This window comes from Marmota flaviventris, chromosome 7 (assembly GCF_047511675.1).
Source record: "Marmota flaviventris isolate mMarFla1 chromosome 7, mMarFla1.hap1, whole genome shotgun sequence".
Taxonomy (NCBI): domain Eukaryota; kingdom Metazoa; phylum Chordata; class Mammalia; order Rodentia; family Sciuridae; genus Marmota; species Marmota flaviventris.
Window position 1 is genome coordinate 118,750,534 of NC_092504.1, and position 21,922 is coordinate 118,772,455.

The following is a 21,922-nucleotide window of genomic DNA, read 5'->3' on the forward strand; positions in this document are numbered from 1 at the left end:
TGAATCCTCTAAGTCATGCTGACTGGAGCATGTTTCCTCAAAGGTGAAAAGTGAAAACTATGGTGCCAGCAGTGACCAGTGATCAGAAGGGAGCTGTGACAACTGTCCTGCCTTAAGATAATCTTCAATAGTTGCTTTTGTCAGTTCAGAGTATCTAACAGTGCTCCAGTGCTCCAAAGGATTAAAATGAAGACATATATGTATTATTTCACACTCGGTTACTCCTGCTTAAAAATCAGTGTTGATACATCGGGAGGCTGAGTTAGAAGCCAGCCTCAGAAATTTATCGAGGCCCCAGGCAATTCTGTAAGACCCTGTCTCTAAGTTAAAAATATTAAAAAGTGCTGGGGATATGGCTCAGGGGGTAAGCGTCCGTGGGTTCAGTCCCTGGTACCAAAAAAAAAGAAAGAAAAGAAAAAAAAATGTTGATTTAAGCTGCTAAAGAAAAATACTCCACACACTAACTGTCTTCCAAAGTCCGCAGGTAAAAGGACAGCACCTAGCACAAAAGAGGGAAAGAACTACTAGCTGAGTCCACAGCAGAACTGAATAAATAACCTTGAATAACAGAACTTGGCAAGAATCCCTTGATGCTTTTCAGTTGAAGAACGTGGCCCCAGTTCTGTGACCTCATACTCACAGGGAATTTTCCTAGACATAGAGCTCAACATCTGAGGAATTTAAAGCACTTTATAATTAACTTGATCCCCTATTACAGTCCTTTCTAGTAAAAAAAAAAAAAATTCTGTAAGATTTATTTTGCCCACAGAGAACAAAAAGCACAAAGATGAAGTGAATGATTTAAAGCTTAAATGGCATCTCTCCACCCTGTGGCCAAAAGAAAGCTGCAACATCATTTCTGCATGGAGAAGGACTCTGGGACAGATCTGAACAGAAACAGGAAAACCCACACCCCACAGGAGGGATGGTCCCTTCAAAGACCACACACTCATGACCAAAGCACTCGCCAATGCGCAAAATGAGTCCAGAACAGCTCTTTCAGGACCCTCTTCATGTATAAAACATCTTTTAAAAATTTCAACTGTGGTAAATTTTATTCTTTGAAAGCAAATTTGTTATCTCGGAGTTGAAAGTTCTTTTTGAAAATAAAGAGAACACTCAAGCTGGGTATCATTTTTAATCAAAAGAATAAGTAATTTTCTTAAATGGCTTATAAACCACAGTTGGGCCAGGTGCGGTGGCACACACCTGCAATCCCAGGGACTTGGCAGGCAGGAGTATCGCAAGTTCAAAGCCAGCCTCAGCAACTTAGTGAGGCCCTAGGCAACTTAGCAGGACCCTGACTCAAAATACAACACAAAAAAAGGGTTAGGGATGTAGCTCAGTGGTTAAGCACCCTGGATTCAATCCCTGGTACCAAAAGAATTAACAAACAAATGCAGATGGCTTCCCTAGCCACAGATTTCAAATCAACTAAGCACAGATCAGAAATACTTGGGGAAAAAAAATTTTAAAACCTACAGACGTTTTTTCTTATCACTACTTCCTAAATATTACAACTATTTACATAGTATTTATGTTGCATTGGGTATTATAAGTACTCTACACACAATTTAACTTAAGACAATGTGCATAGGTTATATAAAAATACCATGCCACCTTATATAAGGGACTTGAACATTTGTGGATTTTGGCCTCCTTGATGGGTCCTGGAACTGAGGCCCAGTAGATACTGAGGACAAATGCACTTCTAAAGACATTTTTTCCCCTCCCAATACTGGGGATTAAAACCAGTGGCTCTCTGCCACTGAGCTACATCCCACCCCTTTTATATTTTGAAATTGGGTCTTGCTAAATTCCTGGCTGGCCTCAAACTTGAGATCCTCCTTCCTCAGCTTCCTAAATTACTGGGGTTACAGGTGTGTGCCATGGCATCCAATCAAAAGACAATTCTTAAGAATTGTTCCAAAATTCCTTTATCGCAACAGCAGCTGTGCGTGAGCAGGAACCCCCCCTAGATGACTTCTCTGAAGGGCAAGTTTTATTTTTTACAGTGTCATGGATAGGAGCACTGTTTGTGCACTTAATCAACTGGATAACAGCCAAATCTGATTCTTTCATGTTGTTCATTTGGTCAAATACATACTAGGTGCTGTACTGAGTGCTGGGGATACAATGAAGAGCAAAACCAGGCCCACTACCTGATGCCTTAAGAAGTCTATAGTCAGGTAGGGAAATAATTTACAAGTATATAAATTGTAACCACTAAGACCAATGAAGGAGAATAAATAACCAGTGACACAAAGCTTATACTAGTGAAACCCAACTAGTGCAAAGAGCTTCCTGAAGGAAATGAGGTCAAGCTGAAACTAAGCAGGAGCAAACAACCATAGGGGACTACAGTGGGGATATATGCAGAAAGTAATGGGAGAAGTGCTCCAAGCAAAGTGAACAGCATGTGCAAAGGCTCTGTGGCTTTTTAAAAGGTATGATACACTGAAAAATCTTGAAGACAGGCAGTGGTCCTTAAAGATTGAGAGATAGTGACAGGGGGAGATAAACCTGGATAGTTGGAGACCCTTGCCCACAGCCTCTTTGCGCGACTTGGGTTTCACTAGTATAGGCTTTTGCATCACTGATTATTTACCCTAAGAGTGATGAGAAGCTCCAGATTTCAAAGGGAAAGGAGAGGGGGAGGATGACATGATGAAATCTACTCTGTTCAACTGTCCCCAACGATGGATGGCAAACCAATGCGAGAAGCCAGGCTGGAAGCAGGAAGACCAGAGGCTACAGTAACAAGAAGGGAGGCTGGGCGGGCTTGGGTTGTGGCTCAGTGGTAGAGCACTCGCCTCGCATGTGCAAGACCCTGAGTTCGAATCTCAGCACCACATAAAAATAAATGAGTGAAATAAAGGTATTGTGTCCAACTACAACTAAAAAATAAACGTTTAAAAAAAAAAAAGGAGGGAGGCTGGGCATGGTGCGGTGCTACACACCTGTAATCCCAGCGGCTTGGGAAGTTGAACCAGGAGGGTGGCAAGTTCAAAGCCAGCCTCAACAAAAGCAAAGAGCTAAGAAATTCAGTGAGACCCTGTCTCTAAATGAAATACAAAATAGGCCTGGGATGTGGCTCAGTGGCTGAGTGTCCTGAGTTCAATCCTTGGTGGAGGAGGAAGAGGAGCGGGGGAGGGTAGAGTTAGCAAAGACATGAGGGACACAAGGGGGCATAAAGGCAGTACAGGCTCAGATGGGGGACTCTGCATTCATTATTTGGTTTCGCCTAAGAGTTTCTTAATCACTGGCAAACTGAAAAACATCATGCAAATGTTAGGGCTCTTCCTCAGTCATCCTCTGCATCCTATTATGGTATTTCTGAAACATACTTTAGGGGATGAAGAAAAAGCAAAGAGGAAAAACTTAAGAAGTATTTCATTTTTATGTAAAAATGTGCATTCCTGAAAAATTGAGCAACCTGGGTAATAAAACATTGCATACCTTCAGAAATATTAGTGAGTAAATATTTCTTCCTTGCACAAAAGCATAGATTAAACAGTGCAGAACCCATCATCATGATACATCAAGTGAAAAATAAACCACTAGCTTGACTACTTCCATACACAGCACCTCTCCTTAGGACAGGGTGATTTCTACAACTCTTAAAGGACAGGAGGCTGAGAAATTTAATAATCACCATCAAGCTTCATAATAAACTACTTAGTAAGTAACTAGAATGCCCAAGAAGCTTGCAAGGATTTAGATCTAATCCTTCACCAATTGCTCCAGCCTCAGGGGGAAGTCATTTTTATACCTACATCACAACCTGCTAACTCCCAGGCCACGCCCTCCAAAGAATGCAGCTTTTCCATAAATCTGGGCTTCATGTTACATCTGCGTTACAATGTCACAGCAATGATTAAATCAAAAATTACAGGAAGCCACTGTTTTGGACAAAGCTCCCGATCAGACTAGGGTAAAAATCAAAAGAGAGTCCCTCACACTGGAATCCCCATCACCAAGCTGAACTGGAGGTATTTATCTCACCTTCCCTGACCTTCAAAGAAATCTGGATTAGAGAGCTAACAGCCACAGTCCTCAAACACGCCAGTTTCAATCGGCATGATAATAAAGTTCTCCCTGCTTTAATCCTTACACGGAAGAAATAACCTGATATGACCCAACGCTAACTATCAGTAATTCTCCTATTATTCTGTCCCCCAGTCCCCATCTTACAAGGAATGAAACTCTGAATTGACCAATCTGCTTTGCGCTTGTCTCTGCTTTAAGCCCTTCTGTCTATAAAGTCAACCTTGGACCATCAGAACAGCTAAATTCTATTTTTTGGAATGAAGTGTTGCCCGAGTTTAGAATTCAAAATAAAGACAATTACAGAATAAAAAATATTGGGCTAGGTGCAGCGGCAAAAGCCTGTAATCCCAGCAGCTCAGGAGACTGAGGCAGGAGGATGGCAAGTTTCAGGCCAGTCTCAGCAATTTAGTGAGGCCCTAAGCAACTCATCAAGACCCTATCTCTAAATAAAACACAAAAAAGGGCTGGGGATGTGGCTAGTGGTAAAGCACCCCTGGATTTGATCCCCAGTACCAAAAAAAAATAAAAGAATAGAATAACAACTATCAATGTTCTTACTCATATATAGAAACTAAAAGGTGATCTCCGAAAAGTAGAATAGTGATTACTCACAGCTTACGAAAGATGCAGGGGGGAGAAGGGAGAGAGAAAGGTTGGCTAATGAACACCAAAATACAGCTAGATAGGAGGAATAATTGTTGTAGTGTGCTACTGGTGACTATGGAGGGAGACTATGGTCTACAACAATTTATTACATATTTGATAAAGAATATAAAAGAGGAGTCCAAAGGCTCCCAGCACAAAGAAATGATAGAAGTTAAGGAGATGAAAATGCTAATTACCCTGATATGATAATCACACATTATATGCATGTACTGAATTATCAAATAACTATGTACATTTTTAATTGAAAATTAAAAGAAAATAAGCCAATTAAGATTAAAATAAGTTGTAACTTTGCCCTTTGACACATGTAATAACTTCAAAAGATAGTCAGCCTTACAAACTATGAAATCAAGGTTCTCTGAAATAAAGGAGTTGATTAAGCCATTTATAAATGTAGCCAGAAATAGAACCCTGGTCCTAGGACAGGTTTCCACGACCCCCAGCAGACAAGTTAGAGAGCAGCTGGAGATGCATCCACCACCCAAGAGCCAAGAGCAGTTATATAAAAGAGAATTTGAGACAAGAAAGCAAAAATCGTTGATATTAAATCTCACTGGCTATAGATAAGAGGGGTGGGATATTTGTTTTTCTGTAATTCGCTTTATTTTGAATAGTAGACTTGGCAACACTTCATTCCAAAAAATGGAATTTCTGTGTTCTGATGGTCCGAGCAGAGAAGGCTGACTTTATAGACAGAGAAGGGCTTAAAGCACAAACAAGCACAAAGCACACTCCTCAAAAGATGAGGAATCTGGGGATGGTTCTTATTTAAGAAGCAGTTCTTGCTGCTGGGTAGGCTGGGGTTCGCCAACTGGACAACTGATACATACACAGGGCACGGCAGTGCCCAGAGGAGACTGGCCCGGTGATCACGGCAAGGCTCTAGTCGGGATGGTGAAGCCGCCCAGACGCTGTGAGCTGGTTAACTTCCCTTCTCTCTCCCCCCTCCATCCTCCACTCTGTCATTAAATCTAGGACACCTCGGAGTGTTTTTCTTATAACACAGACACCACAAAAAAGTCGAATTTTATACCGAAATGGCCACCTTTGTGTCTGACTTATACAAAACAAGTTGTACAACAGCTCACCACAAACAAAAGAGGGAGCTGGTTTTTACTAGTGTCATATATCAACAACAAACCACCATCTAAATTCCAGTTCCCTGAGATAAAAAGAGTTAGTCTATTTTGAATTTTCAACTAGAGTTTATACCACCCCACCTACAACATGCAGCTTTGGATTTTGAAAGAAATTCAATTTCCAAGCAGAGAATATAAAACCATAGTACCACAGTACTATGTAACCAATATAAAACCATAAAACCACAGCAAGTCAATAAACTGACTTCTAAAGGCTGTGTGTTGCTTTTGGTCATCTAAGTCACAAGTCAGGCATTATTTAAACAGTCATTCTGCATATGAATTTCTGTTTTCCTTCCCCCTCCAAAAAAAATCATAAATACTAATGTATATATGAAATAACTTGACTAGCATATAAGGGTACCATCTTACAATCATTATCATTTATAACATATATGCTTAAGCCTGAATTGGACACACAGTGGTACTGTGAGAAAGATTTTACTTCTGATATGCCACGCTCGGTCTCTGAGAGATGCGGTGCTCTGCGTTGTGTGGCTATATTTAAATTATTCCTTGAAATCTTTCCAGCACAGGGGTGAGAAAATTGGAAAAACACTCAATAGTTGTGGTTTTTAAGGAAAGAAAAAACAATAAAATAGATTGAGTTTAGGAATTAAAATCTCAAGCCCTTTAAGACTATAGAACTATCAAAAGAATAATTTGCAGAAAATTATTGTCACTGAGCTATGCCAGTGGTTGATCTCTGTGTGCCACGCGGCAGCTTACTCAGACACTTCATGATCACATTAAAACACATGGAAGAGCCCTCCTGATAATGAAAATGTTGACCCTTCCATGATTTCATCTGCTTGACCAAAGTGTTGCCAAGGAGTCTTCAAACACAGTCATGACCACTTCACGCAGTCGCCAATATAGTAAGGAAGAAAAATGGATTATTGTATTAGCCTCAGGTCATTTAACAATTTGAGGCTTCCAAATGAAGGGATTTCCATTCACCCTTCACTTTTCTTGAGAAGCAAAAAGAAATACGCACAAAAAAGCTGGTGAGAACTAGAAAGATTAACCAGGATATTAGAAATATTTTATTTAATTTTTATGAATAGGAAAAAAAATGAGTTTTGTATTTATCAGTTGTAAATAAATGAAGTGATAACTAAAGAATCCTGGTATTTGACTTTACCTTTCTTATTTCTGGGCTTTTACTTTTTATTATGGAAATGTTCACACCAATACAAAGTAGAGAGAATCACACACTCAATGGCCATGCCCAGCTCTGTGTGGCCAATCTGGATTCCGCCAGTTACCAACCATTTCCCATTTCTACTCCTTGCCCCTGCTGGACTGTTTTAAAACAAATCTCATAGGTCATACTGGCAATGGGCAAAAACATGCCCCACCCAAAGATGTATTCACTTCCTAATTCTTAGAACCTGTGAATACTACTTACAAAAAGGTGTGACTAAATTCAGAATCTTAAGGAAGAGTTTTTCTTGGATTATCCAAGAATGTCCTAAATGCCATCATTGGTAAGAGACAGAGGGAGATCCGCCACAGACCCAGGGAGGAGAACGCAGAGTGAAGGTGGCAGAGAATCTCAGCCACAAGCCAAGGACATCCACCAGAGGCTGGAAGAGGCAAGGATCCTCCTCCAGAGACTCTGCCCTGCCTACACCTTGATTTTAGATTTCTGGCCTCCAGAACAATGAGGGAAAGAAGTTCTGGTTTTTAATCCACCCAGTTTGTGGTAATTTGTTATATCAGCCTTAGAAAGCTGATATGCTATCACATAACCTGAAAAATTTTTTTTCAAGAAATAAGAACTTTTAAAAAAACAAAAACACTACTATCATTCCTTTATCCCCCCAAAATATCACATTCATTTTTGGGTTTTTTGGGGTGTTTTTTTTCCCCAGCAAGAAATTTCACAGGTTGTTCTGTGTATTTCCTACTGAATCAACTAGGAGGCATGTCATTTGTGCGTCTTTCTCTTTTTATAATAGTAAGATAGATCAGGGGGTAATAAGCCTGACCTGTCAATCATAAAGTCCCCATGAGACTCTGACCTAATAGCTTTTGGGGTTTGGTTTGGTGTTGGGGGGATGCTAAGTATTAAACCCCACTCCTTAACAGTTTCAGCAGCCACTGAAGTCATTCCCTAGAGCTACTATTTCACTAAGGGTGATAAAATGGCAATATTTTATTTCTATCATTCATTGTCCATTTGTTAGAATTCATCTAAAAGCAAGATTGTATCTGAAGCATCTATTTTATTGTTGTTTTTGGCTTACTGGAAAATTAAGATGGCAACTTGCTCATGCACTTCATAGCATCCATTTTTAAGGCAGTGGATATCTGCCTCTTGATGACAAAGACCATCTGTTTACAATCAATCAGTTCAACTACTCAAATGTCCATGTCCTCTGCTTACCAACTCAAATAACTGGCCTACAATATGAAACCTATTTTAAAGAATCGAAGCCAGCACTGGTAGGACAATGACAATCCGATGTTAGTCTCAGGGTTTTTCCACTCCCTCAATAAACTACTTCATGTCATCTGCCCATGCCTACTTTATCCTGTTTCACTAATACAAACCATCTACTCTTCTGGACTCTGCCTTTGGTTCAGTGTTCTGCACACCAGCCCCGCAACGAGCTCCAGCTCTCTCCTGTGCCCTCAAGAATAAACACATCTCCAGCTCTTACTGTCCAGCACCTCTCCTCTCCTCTAATAATGGCACAATCTTTCTTTTTAAAACTGTTCCCCTTCGCCAAGACATTCCCACCTGTAATCCCAGCAACTCAGGAGGTTAGGCAAGAGGAACACAAGTTCAAAGCCAGCCTTAGAAACTTATCAAGACCCTGTCTACAAACAATAAATAAAAAACAGGCTGGTCATAGCTCAGTGGTTAAGTGCCCCTGGGTTCAATCACTGGTACCAAAAAAAAAATCTTGCTCCTCTTCCCCAGCCCAAACAGGTATTTCCAGAGAGGGCTCCAATTACCAGGTACTGAACCTGTGTCCCTGAGCACAAGGACAGGAACGTCGATCAAGTGAGGCCAACCAATCCTGAGATTTTGAGAATTTAAACTAAACAAAGGAGGTCAGGTCCTCTTCTGGCTGCTGCCTGGCTTGCTGCAGCCACACCCCAAGCCACGATGAGAAAACTGACGCAGAGTATGAGACAGAGAATCAGGGTGGTACAGGAGCTCCCAGTTTCGGCTTCCCTGAGACCCACCCCACTTCTCCTATACTTTGGCCATGGGAACCAAGAAGTCTCCCTTCAACACAGTTCCTTCATTGTTCATTTTTGCAGTGCCGGGGATGGAACCCAGGGCCTTGCACACCCCAGGCAGGCGCTCCACCACTGAGCTACACCCAGGCCTACAGTTCAGATTTCTATAATTTGAGAGCTCAGGAATCCCAATACAGCCCCCATAGAGAGTCTTGAAGACTCTACCTTCAAGGTAGTGACCTCTACCTTTCCAGTTTCTTGCACTTCCTTTCTATACAAATAACACTTTATTACACACTGTCCTGATTTTCTGTGCATCAGCTACCCGTCTTTCATGGCTGTGCAGAGATGTATCTTACACACCTTCTGAATCTCCCCATGGTCCCTAAAAGAGTTCAAGTGGAGCCTGAGCATCTTAGTTAACCGTCACAGAGACTCCCTGAGATGCGGATTATCTCTTTTGTTATTTTGCAGCGGTAGAGGTCAAATCTAACACCTCACCCATTCTAGGCAAGCACTATTCCACTGAACTACAACCCCAGGCCAAAAGAGTAATTTTGTATACATGTTTGGTTTTGTTTTATTTTAATAAGATCCAGGGTCTCACTAGGTTGCCAAGACTGTCCTTAAACTCAAGATCCTCCTGCCTCCTGGGCAGCTGGGCCCACAGGCCTGCACCACCACACCTGAGTCTATTTTATAGATGAGGAAGCTAAGGTTCATCAAAGAAAAGCAATTTGTCTGAGGTCACACACTTACTAATTGGTAAGGAGATCAGGGATGTGAACCACATTTGCATCCAAATTGCATCACTATGCCCTTGTAGCCTAATACCATAATAAATACTTGCTAATTAACTCACCAGAAGGCATAATAAATCCAAAACCTCCATTTAACCCCTGAATTTCCACTACCCCAAAGTGAATATCCCTCCATCATTAAAAATAATCACAGCAGGGCTGGGGTTGTGGCTCCATGGTAGAGCACATGCCTAGGATGTGTGAAGCACTGGGTTCGATCCTCAGCACCACACATAAATAAATAAATAAATAATCACGGTAATCAACTAATGTATAAATAAACGAGCTACATTAAAATCAGTCTCTTGAAAAAGTTATAATACAATTTCTCCAAAATTGCTACTGGCAACCTGAAGACTAAACACTGGCGTTTCTCTTAAAGTAATGGGGAAAAGAAATGAATATTTAAGACCACTCTGTCAGAACACGTTGTATACAACTCCCCTGGCAGTGATATTTCAAAACAGCAAAAAGAGATTTGTGAGCACCTGTCAATGTGTGACACGCCTACAGCTCTCTGAGGGCTCAGAGGAATATCCCTGTGTCATCATTAGACACTAATAGTTACTGAGCACTCCCATGGCTTGCAGGCAAGAACAGAGGTTTTCAGGAAGAAAATGGTTCCGTCTCCATAGCTCATGGAGGAAAGGGCTAGGAAGACAGTGATAGGATTTCACTGGCAAAGAACCTGAAGGCCACCAGCGCTCATCACCAATGATCATAACCTTGGAGGCAACCTTCTCAGTTCCACTCATGCATCTCCATGGAGCACAGATCTTCATGGAGCTCCTGCTAAAAAATTAACTTGGGGACAACAAGGGTTTTTGTGACACCTACCCAAGTGCCTTCCATTGAAAAGTATCCATAAATGTTTATTGCCAGTGGTGTTTCTTTCTTCCCACTCCCCTTCTTTATCCATTTTCATCACTTGACTTGAGGACCTTACTGCCTGCCATACAGGCACTCTTTTGGGGAATATGACTGTTCCCAGTAAGCCAGAAGATGCTGTCAAAGCAGCACACTGTCATTCATAATCTGACAACAGCATAGCCCAGCACATACTGAAAAATGCTTGCTTCCCATGGAAGGAAAAGATTTGGGTAACTCGCATACTTTGGAGAAAGGCAGGCCCTAAAGAATACATTCCATTGCAGCCACAGACTAGAGAATATCCCAAATGAGAGATACATGTGAAAGGACTTTGTAGACCATGAACTACCAAGAAAAGGTAAATCACTCTGTTCTCCGTGTGGCTATTACAAAGGCATAGACCTGGAAAGCAAGTAGTTATTATGATTTGAAAAAAATTACACCAGGTATAGTTATGAGGGGTCTTCAGCGACAAGGAAAAGGAAAGTGGTCTGAGAGGTTGCCACAGGAAGCCGAAGCAACAAGGGAATGTGGAGATGGAAGGTCCCCAGGTTATCAAATCCCCATCCAATTCAACAAATAACTTTGAGCACTGGGCACTGGTGTGTGTCTCAAGATATTAAAACCAACTTAGCCAAAGCTAATACAACCAACCATCTCTGTCCTTCAAAGAGTCTATATGTTATATGGTCAATAAAAGAAGATACAGTAAAAAAGTAAACTATAATGTTAAAAGACAAGTGCAAGAGAACAGTGTAAGAGGGATGCAAAGTGCAGAGGGTCTGAGCTTAAAGGCCAATCTGAGGGAAGGAGGTCAGATTCCAAATGATGTTTCTCAAAAACTACGTTCCATTAGGAATGCAGGAAAAACAAAGTCACATTGTGTTTGAAGGAAATTTGCATAAAATTTGACAAATCCAAATTTCCTAGGAACATACAGCTCCCTTTCTACATTTCTTCTCCTTCACCTTTGTTCAAAATTTTTGACCTAAATGTGCTAATGCAGCATATTTAATGGGGATGATAGGAAAAGACTCAGCCGGAGGCAGAGCAACGGGAATTACAAGAGACAAGGGCAAAGTAGATGAGACCGAGAACAGGTGCAAAGCAGTTCCTGGAGAAGGGACAAATTCAACAGGACTTTTTTTTTTTTTTAATTTTTTAATATTTATTTTTTAGTTTTCGGCGGACACAACATCTTTGTTTGTATGTGGTGCTGAGGATCGAACCTGGGCCGCACGCATGCCAGGCGTGGGCGCTACAGCTTGAGCCACATCCCCAGCCTCTCAACAGGACTTTAAATCCAACTCAATTCTTTCCTTGGGAAAAGATGGCTCTAGGTCAAGGACGATATGTAAGTTTCACCTCTAGTAACAACCTCAAGCAACTTGCAGGCCCTCCCTGGAGCACTGCCCCAGCCAAAAACTCAGGGCCCCATAGTGAATGAAGGAGATGCTTCTGCCATGGCCTCAAAGAGGACAGTGCAGGCACACAAGCCCCTCCTTGGCCTTGCCTGCCCTAGGTGAATCTTAATGCTTTCAAATTATCAGTAAACACACACTGGCCACCTTCTAAGTGAAAGAAAGGCAAAACCAGGAACAGCGAGAGCTGAAAGTATAGTTTGGCCCAGATCCTACAGGAGTTTATAATCTAGCTGAGGAGAAGGACAAATGAAAGACAACGCCTGAATACAACCAATGGCTAAGGCCCTAAACTTTCTGTACCAAGATTTGGATGTTAGGAAATTGCTATAGGAAGAGACAGTTGAGAATGAATGAATGAATGGAGGACACGGACTCTGAACTAGGTTTTATGAATGCACAGCCCTGAAATAACTGGAAAGAGGAAAGACTAGTCCCAACAGAGAAGAGGAAAAGAAAGAGGGAGGGTGTGTTCAGAAATGAGGTTCAGACCAACCCAGCAGCCAAAGCAGAGGACCTGCTCAGGACACTAGGTCATCGATGAGTTGAGTATTAGGGTTCTAGAGAGAAACAGAAGCAGTAGGAGACGTGTCTGTGTTTATGTATATGCGTATAAACAGATTTACTATAAGAAATTGGTCATGAGATTCTAAAGTCTGAGAATTCCCAACATCTGAAGTCAGTAAGCTGGAGATGCAGAAGAACCAAAAACATAAGTTCCCATGTGAGTCTGAAGACAGAAGGCCAATTCCCAAGTTATACACAGGGAAGGGAGGAGTGGGAGAGACGGAGAGGGAGAGAGAGAATGGGAGCAAAGTCTTGCTTACTCAGCCTTTTTATTCTAGTGAGTTCTTCCACTTATTGAATAAGGCCCACCCACACTGGGGAGGGCAACCTGAATTACTATGCTAATCTCATTCAGAAACTCGCACAGACACACCCAGAATGTTTATCTGGCAACCTGTAGCCCAGACAAGCTGACACATAAAATTAACCAACACGCCTGAAATTGAGTCACTCCCTAGTAGGCAGGTAAGGCCATTATTGGTGACATAAGCAAAGCTATACTTGATGAAATCAAACTGGGTCTGGGTGTGGCTTGATGGTAGAATGCTTAACAGCACAGACCAACACCTGGGTTCAATCCCCAGCAACACAAAAAAGCAAAATCGAATGTGGCCTGAAAACAGAGTAGGAGAATAAAAAATTGCAAATAGAAATGAAGGGAAATATTCTAATTAGAATATTTGATAATAGAATATTAGAATATTTGATAATAAGAGAATATTTGATAATAAGAGAATATTTGATAATAAGAGCCAGAGCATCCACTAGAAACATTTACAGGATTCAGTTCAATGTAAGGAACTCAGCTGGGTGATTAAGATGAGGAGTTACTTGTCTCCCTGTCACTTAATTTGATGTCAGGATCTAAACGTAAACATACACTAAGGAATTGGAGAAGTAAGCCTAGGGTTCTGAAGGTCAGCAATGAGGATGCAGATTTTGGAGTTAAGCACAAGAGTTGATTCCTGGCACACCTGTACTGACAGGAGCCTGGAGAACAGCAGGTTGTGTGAATCAGCCTAGGCAGGACTCTGTCACACCTGCTCATTTTGTGATTCACTGTAAAGGAATGACCACTCCTTGGTGATGACCCAACCCTAAAACATGACCAAGAGGTAGGATTACTTTAAGGAAAAAAAGGGGGCGCCAAAGCAGCCAGTCCCAAAATGCTGCAAGCTGGTTCTCACTATCTCTAGCAATTCCAGGGTGCAGTTTTCAAATAGGACATGCAAAGTCCTAAACAGTCATATGCTGGTGAGTACAAGAAATTCAGAGGCCAAACTTAATCACACTGATAAAAAATTAACATTAACCATTAAGTTTTTAACACAAGCAGCAGGTAAATATCAATGAGTTTGGTGCTTCCTGAAGCAAATCAAGGTCAGATTTTTCAACAGCATTTAAATTACTACATCTTGCTTAAAATAAGACAAAGGTACAAACATTTTGGAATATGTACAAATTAGATTTAAAATATTCAACTGATCAAAAATGACTTCATGTTAAAGACAATAATCAAGAATAATATATTAGATATGTTGCATTTTTCCACACAAAAGATCTAAATAACCATATATAAACATGTCTTAAGAAATTCTTGTTTATTTGATTAATTTATTTATTTATATGTGGTGCAGAGGATCGAAACCAGTGCCTCATACATTAGGCAAGTGCTCTACCGCTAAGCTACAACCCCAGCCCAAAATTCTTATTTTGTTAAGAAAGTTTTTATACTAAAAATATCAGGGGCTGGGGGTTGTGGCTCAGTGGTAGAGCATCAACTGGCACATATAAGGCACTGGGTTTGATCACCACATAAAAATAAATAAAGTAAATGTACTGTGTCCATCTACAACTAAAGAAAAAAATTTTAAAAAATCAGAAACATTTTTCTAATAAAATAAATTGGTCAGATATCATCCTTATTTTGAGGATGTACAAAGTTTTCCGTTAAATGACCTGCTAAAGATCCTTTTTTTTTTTTTTTTTTTTGGCAGTACTAGGGATTGAAACCAAGGGTACTCTATCAGTAAGCTACTTATTATTTTTTATTTTGAAACAAGGTCACTGGGAATTGAACCCAGGGGTGCTTTACCACTGAGCTACACCCAGCTCTATCCATCTATAAATAAACTTATTTTTTGAGACAAGATCTCACCAAGTTTCTGAGTCTGGCCTCAAATTTTCCATCCTCCTGCCTCAGCCTTCTCTGTCACTAGGATCACAGGCCTGTGCTACCGTACCCATCTCAAGATCTTATTTTTAAGACAATGTGTTATCTCTACATACTACGCATGTATATAGATACAGGGTGTGGGTAAGTGGATGCGAGTGTGTATACAGATATATATATGTAAAAATATTCTTCCAATTCTGATATGTTACAAAGAAAATGAACCTAAAATGACCAACTCCAAGTCCCATGAACATGCATACCAAAAAAATATCAGAAAATATTTATTTTGAGGAATAAAACATACTGCTTTAATAGAATGGTTATGAAAAAAACTTTAGACTAAGTGAAAATATTAATCAACTCTTTGGTCAGTAAAAATTCTGCCACAGGAATTCCTGAAATGTCCCTCCTCAGTGAATCTGAGTCATGCAATCTAGCCAACATATCTTATTTCACATTTTCTGCATACAAGAGATGAAAATCAGTTTCTAGCACTTTCTACAAGCTCCCAAATCCTAAAATTGACCTCTGACCAATATTTCCAACAGAAGTAAACTTTAACAATCCAAGGAGAGGAGTTAAAACACACTCCTGGGGCTGGAGTTGTGTCTCAGTGGTAGAGCATTTGCCTCGCAAGTGTGAGGCACTGGGTTCGATCCTAGAACCACATAAAAACAAAGAAAGGCATTGAGTCCATATAGAATTAAAAAAAAAAAAAAACACTCCTGCATTCTGCAAAACCTCATGGATTTTCTGAACTCCTTAATGGCATGTCCTAGAATAATGTTCTTAAGAAAATGTGAAAAAAGAAACTATGCTTCATAAAAACTAATTAGCAGATCATCCAACAACTGCAGAGTATTTTTATAGCTGTTATCAATTACTATCCCCTCTTTGGGGAACACATTAAAGCCAAAAAGAACTTGAAATGTGAAGAAATGAGGTGAGCACCACCTGAAAGCTTAGCGCTATCATGACCTCTCCTGGTTGGGTGCTGATAATTTCGATCTTCAATCTCGGTCGTTAGGAAAAAGGATGCTAACACAACAAGAAGTGAAGTGGCATGATGGTGACATGACTGGCAGAAGTGCAAACTAGAGAAGTGTGACATTTTCACATCTGTGACTTTCACCAACCTTCCTACAGAAAACACTCGCACACGCATACAATGATACTCTTTTCAAGGATGGTTTCTTAAGCATTATTCTTGAGAAATGAGAAATAATCCAAATTCCACGAGAAGGAACTATTTAGCCCATAATAAATCTATTTGACACAGAACTCTATGGCCAGTCAAAAAAGAAAACTAGAGATGATCTATATGTATGAAGAGAGAAACACTTTCAAAACATATTGTCAAGTTAAAAATAAAAACCAAACCAGGTATGGTGATCCATGTGTGTATTTTCAGATACTCAGGAGGCTGAGGCAGGAGGATCACAAGTTTGAGGCCAGTCTCAGCAACTTAGTGAGACTCTGTCTCAAAATAAAGAATAAGAACTGGAAATGTAAATTATTGGTAGAGCACCCCTAAGTTCGATCCCCAGGACCAGAAAAAAAAATAAAATTAAAAAATATAAAAATAAAAAGCAAGAGCTGGGGGCTGGGGCTGTAGCTCAGTGGCAGAGCACTTGCTCATTATGCGTGAGGCACTGGTTTCGATCCTCAGCACCATATAAAAATAAACAAATAAAATAAAGGCACTCTGTCCATCTACAACTACAAAAAGGAAAAAAAAAGAAGGGCTGGAGGGTTGAGATTATGGCTCAGTGTTAGAATGCTTGACTAACACGTGAAGCACTGGGTTCCATCCTCAACACCACATAAAAATGAATAAATAACATAAAGGTATTGTGTGCATCTACAACTAAAAAATAAATTTTAATTAAAAAAAAAAAAAAACAGTGAAGTGGGGCTGGGGCTGGGGTTCAGTGGTAGAGCGCTCGCCTAGCATATGCGAGGCCTTGGGTTCAATCCTCAGCACCACATAAAAATAAATTAATTAAATAAAGGTATTGTGTCCAACTACATCTAAAAAATAAATATTTAAAAAAAAAACAGTGAAGGGCTAGATGTAGCTCAGTGCTCGAACCCTAGGTTTATGAATTCCTACTCCAAAAATAAATTAATATATAAATACCAAGTTGAAAGTTGCATGGTATTATTCTTCTTTGTCATTAACAACCAAAATGATAAATAAATATAGCTTTATATAAAGAAAAATTTTGAGGGGATATATAGCAGTTTCTTCAGAACATAAGATCATAATGCATTTTAACTGTCAACATTATATTTTGGTAATGTTTAGATTTTTAATAATATATATTTATATGTATAATCAGAAAGAAAAAAGTTTCATAAATGGAAGTGGAGTAGGAGTCTTATTCATAAAGAAAAGGGAAAACAAGGTGTTAACTTTTTTATAACAGTGCTGAAATATTATCTGTCTCTACCTCCTTGGGAGACAACAGCATACTCACTCTCAGAACTTCAAAATTAAGTGACACACAAATACTGAAAAAGTCCTTTTAGTGTTCTTTCTTTATTTCTCAAGATAAAAATACATCCCAAATTCCAGTTTATCAAATTCATCTGAGCAGCCGGGCATGGTAGCACACACCTATAATCCCAGAGACTCAGGAGGCTAAGGTAGGAGGATCACAAGTGGGAGACCAGCCTCAGTAACTTAGTGAGGACTTAAGCCACTTAGCAAGACCCTGTCTCAAAATTAAAAGTATTTTTTTAAAAAAAGAAAGAAAGGGGCTGAGGATATAGCTCACTGGTAAAGCACCCCTGGATTCAATCCCCAGTATGAAAATTTTAAAAAATTAAATTATTTTCAAAAAATTCAACTGAGCAAACACTGTCAACTTCTAACAGCATGTCTCTAATTCTAAGCAAAAGCAATCACAAAATTAACAACAACAAATGGTTCAGGTTCTGAAGATTCTAAAGATATTTGAGGCATTTTCATAATGGAAATACGAGGAATTAGAGATAAATGTCTTTGGCTCCATAGTCCTATAACCTACCCAAACACTGTAAAAACCAGATAGAAGGAAAAGAAAGAATAGCCTAGAGAGGTAAATGAGGAAACTGGTAAACTGGCCTGGGGAAATTCTCAATCTGCCTGGGGAAGAGCGCAAACAAGTGCTAGGGAGACTCTAAAATCCTGACCACAGACCCTTACTCTATCCTCTCTAAAGTTTTTCATAAATACCAAAACACACATACAAAAAATAAAATTTTATCTAAATCAGATACATTGCAAAAAAAAAAAGATTCCTGCCTGACTCTGCCTCATCTCTAAATTTCATTCCCCACAAAAAAGAAGTCCTTTGACTCTTCTGTTTATTCTGGTAATTACTACCATGTTTGAAAAATCACACACTTACATTGCTGTTTCCTGGTTTGTTTGTTTAATTTTAGACATTACCAATAGTTCATTATTTAATCTATCAGGACATCTATTAATCCCCTCTCCCTGCAGGATTTCCCTTCCAAATGTGATGGACATTAGTTCAGTTTTATTGGATAGTTACACTGTTGAGACTCAGAGAATATAAAGATCATATATATGCATATATATGTATACACACACACACACACACAAACAGGCACATACACATATTTATATATAGTCCTATTGACCTGTCCATATGAGTCCTCATTTTGGTTAATAAGAAATAAGATCCCAGCTGAGTGCAGTGGTGCACATCTGCAATCCCAGATACCTGGGAGGTCAAGGAAAGTGGATCATAAGTTCAAGGCCTGCCTGGGCAATCCAGCAAGACCCTATCTTAAAGTAAATGATTAAAAGGCCTAGGGATATAGCTTAGTGGCAGAGCAACTGGGCTCAATCCCCACACAATAAAAAAGAAAAAAAGATGATTAAAGAAAGAAAGGTGATCCCATTTCATATTCAAATACTCCACAAAATGAAATGGAAAAAATTGAAAGCATGGCCTATAAATCAGAAATCCTGAATGTTGATCTGAGTCCACCAAACAGAGCAAAGTATGCACTTAAAATCCCTTTTTATTGGGTTGGGGTTGTGGCTCAGCAGTAGAACGCTCGCCTAGCACCTGCGAGGCACTAGGTTCGATCCTCAGCACCACATCAACACAAATAAATAAATAAAATAAAGGTATAAAAAATCCCTTTTTATCTCACAATGTCATCTGTTTTCTTCCTGTGTAGTCTAATAGAGTTCGCTATGAAATGATTAAATCACAAGGCATAAATATGATATGTGTGAAATAACTTTGTTAATCATAAGACATTATAGAAATTTTCACTTTTGTTACTGTCTTTACTAAGAGATCCCTTTAAATAAAGTCCCTGGAGTGTTTAGTCACTCTTAAGCATTGTTCCTCTACCTGGGCTAAAACTAAGAATTGGAAGTCACTAGGAAGAAGTGTAAAGTAGATATAAATTGTGTTTCAAGGCCAAGAATAAGGTTCCAGATCCCTATGAGACAAGTGTACATACACATAATAAAGATCAAGTGTCTAAGCAGAAATCAGAGAAAATCAACTTGCTTTATATTTACAGAGAGAAGAGGGACATTATCAAATTTCCTTCTTAAAGGTGCTACAAAATCATAATTTTATTCCTCAGCAGTAAATTTTGTTTCTTCTAATATTTACCTTCACATTTCTACACATTTGTACATCTGTTTCTTGAGTTGTAGTCATTATCTGTTAGCTTCCTTTTATAGAAAGAACTTTGCAAAGAAAGTATTTTGAAACTTGGGAGGTCGAATACAGAACTGTCCAGCAATGTGTTACTCTGATTCTGTAAAAACAGAACACCCTTTTCATTCCTTCAAAGTCTTCAAAGGCCTAAACATAGTACCTCTGTGTTCAAAGTAAGAAGAAAGGAGCTGGGCAGTTGGACCTAAATTATTTGGCCCCTCTAAATCATTCCCTGAGTTCATTTGATTATGGCCAGTTTCCCTTGCCCTTTCCATTCACCCGGCACAGTTTAATCCTGTTCCTAAAGCTCTAAGACAAATGACAAATGGGACCCCAAACTTAATTTATTTCAATGCAGGCACAGACACAATTCTTAGAAGCTTTGCAGGAAGAGATTAACCAGAACTAAAAGAAACCAGCCTTTAATTATCTGATAAGTTATTCAAAGCCAACTAATATGCCATAAATTTATGGACTGAATCTCCGGCTCAACTTCTGTCCAAAGAAGACTACTGAAGTTTTCCAAAAGTGGAATTTGGCTGTGGTCCACCATGTTTGGGCAGGTTCAGAGACCATATCCTGTCTAGTGCCAGGAGCACAAGTAAACTTGAGGTCAGGCAGGTGACCCTGACAAGCAGGCATGGTGTACCATAAGGAAAGGAAATCTTTTCTCTCTTAATCAACAAGATAAAGGTGATTAAGTGGGAATTATTTTTCAATGACCTATATAATTTCATCAGAGCTGCTATGACTATTAGCAGGGATCAGCTGACTTCCTAATGAGATGAATTTGATAGCAAGGCCTTCCAGAAAAGCAAAGGGAGTAGTAGGCCCAACCCACAGGGAAGCAACAATTGGTACGCATTGTTTACTCCTCCTCCTCCTCCAGAGGCTGTCTCTCTTTGGTTTGGGGGCTGTTTCCCTCAGGGGGAGTGTAGTGTTCCCGATCCCTGGATGGCTGGGGATGGGGCACCTGAAGAATGGTGGAAACTGGCTCTGTTGTGAAGGTATGGGTCCAGAGGCTGGGACAGACCTGGCATAATTCATCAGACCTGCTCATGTGATTTCCAAAATCCCCAGCAAACAAGGCTGCAGCCGCCACCAATACTCCTCTAAGCAGGCTTGAAATAAAACAAAAGCTAACTCTACTCCCTCGCAGAAGTGGGGTTAACAAGTGAGCTTTGTTAAGGCCAAGGAAAACATGCACACACACTATCAATAACAACCACGACCTGAATAGTTTCATGAGAGAATTTATGAAATTGAGCAACAGCCACCCAACAAGTCCTTAAACCAGCGAAGTGCTACAAACCTGAGTGGCACCACTTATCTGTTGTGTAAGCAAGGAGGTCTGGAGAGGAAAACTGAGAGCCAGATCTCTTTGCCAGTCCCTCACGTAGGATCCAGGCTCCCTGGCCCCAGGGACCAAGGAAAGGGGTGGAGAACCTGATGACATCTTTCTCCGTCAAAACAAGCTGGCCCTCTCTTTCCCGGAGTCAGTCACCGAGCAACGTCCTGTGCCACAGCCTGCAGCTCTAGGAACCACCTCCTTCCCGTCCTGTCCCGGCTGGACCCACCTGCTCCTCCTGCCCAGCTCGCGGAGAACCACTCGGGCTGTCCCCTTTCCTTCGAAGCCCTAAATCAAAGAACCCTTCGAGCGCAAAGCTCAGGTCAGCATGCCACGTACCTGCGGCCACCGCGGCTCCTCGTCACCGCGCAGCGTCCCCGTAGTCACAAAGTTTGCTCCGCTGTCCCGGAGAGTCGGGCCCCGGAGCCGCCACCCGCGCTGGGCACTGCGAGGAAGGCAGAGCCGGCTCCCCGCCCGGCCCAGGAATCCCGGCCGGCTGCCCTCGCAGGTCCGGGCCCGGGTCCTACAAGCCTCGGTCCAAACTCAGCAGGAGTACTCGTGGAGAAAGTAGCCAGCGACACGGGCTCGGAGCGCAACTTTCCGACCGTGCGTCAGCCGGTGGCGGAGCCGTACGGATCCAGGGCTCACCCTCGCCCGCCCTCGCCCGCCAGTGCCCTCGGGAGCTGGGCGGGGCGGGGGCGGGGGCGGGGCCCAACCTGCCGGCCCAGGGGAGTGCGCAGGCCCCGCCCCGCCGCCGCCGGCCCCGCCTCTCCGCCCGGACGCGCGACCGCCAGGTGCGCCAGAACTCGGCGGCGCGCGCTCCGGCCCGCGCGGTTTCCAAGGTGAAGGAGGCGGGGCCTCGGGGAGAAAGTTTCCACCGAAACTTGAACTGGGGCTCCTAGCCGGACGTGTCACCCTTGGGGGCTCGCCTTTCGCCGGAACTTCACCTCTCCACACACAGGACGTTAAAAAGAAAGGAAGGAAGGGGGA

The 21,922-nt window shown here is 41.1% G+C and overlaps 1 protein-coding gene across 2 annotated transcripts in view; it reads right to left on the reverse strand.

The window, feature by feature from the left end:
• The window catches only part of Fhip1a (FHF complex subunit HOOK interacting protein 1A), a 239,295-nt gene extending 217,708 nt beyond the window's left edge, over nt 1–21,587 (reverse strand). For both annotated transcript variants that reach the window (XM_071614616.1, XM_027926778.2), the window contains exon 1: nt 21,272–21,587. The gene's annotated coding sequence lies outside the window, so the exon portion shown is untranslated. The remainder of the gene's footprint in view (nt 1–21,271) is intronic.
• Between the last annotated feature and the right edge of the window lie 335 nt (nt 21,588–21,922).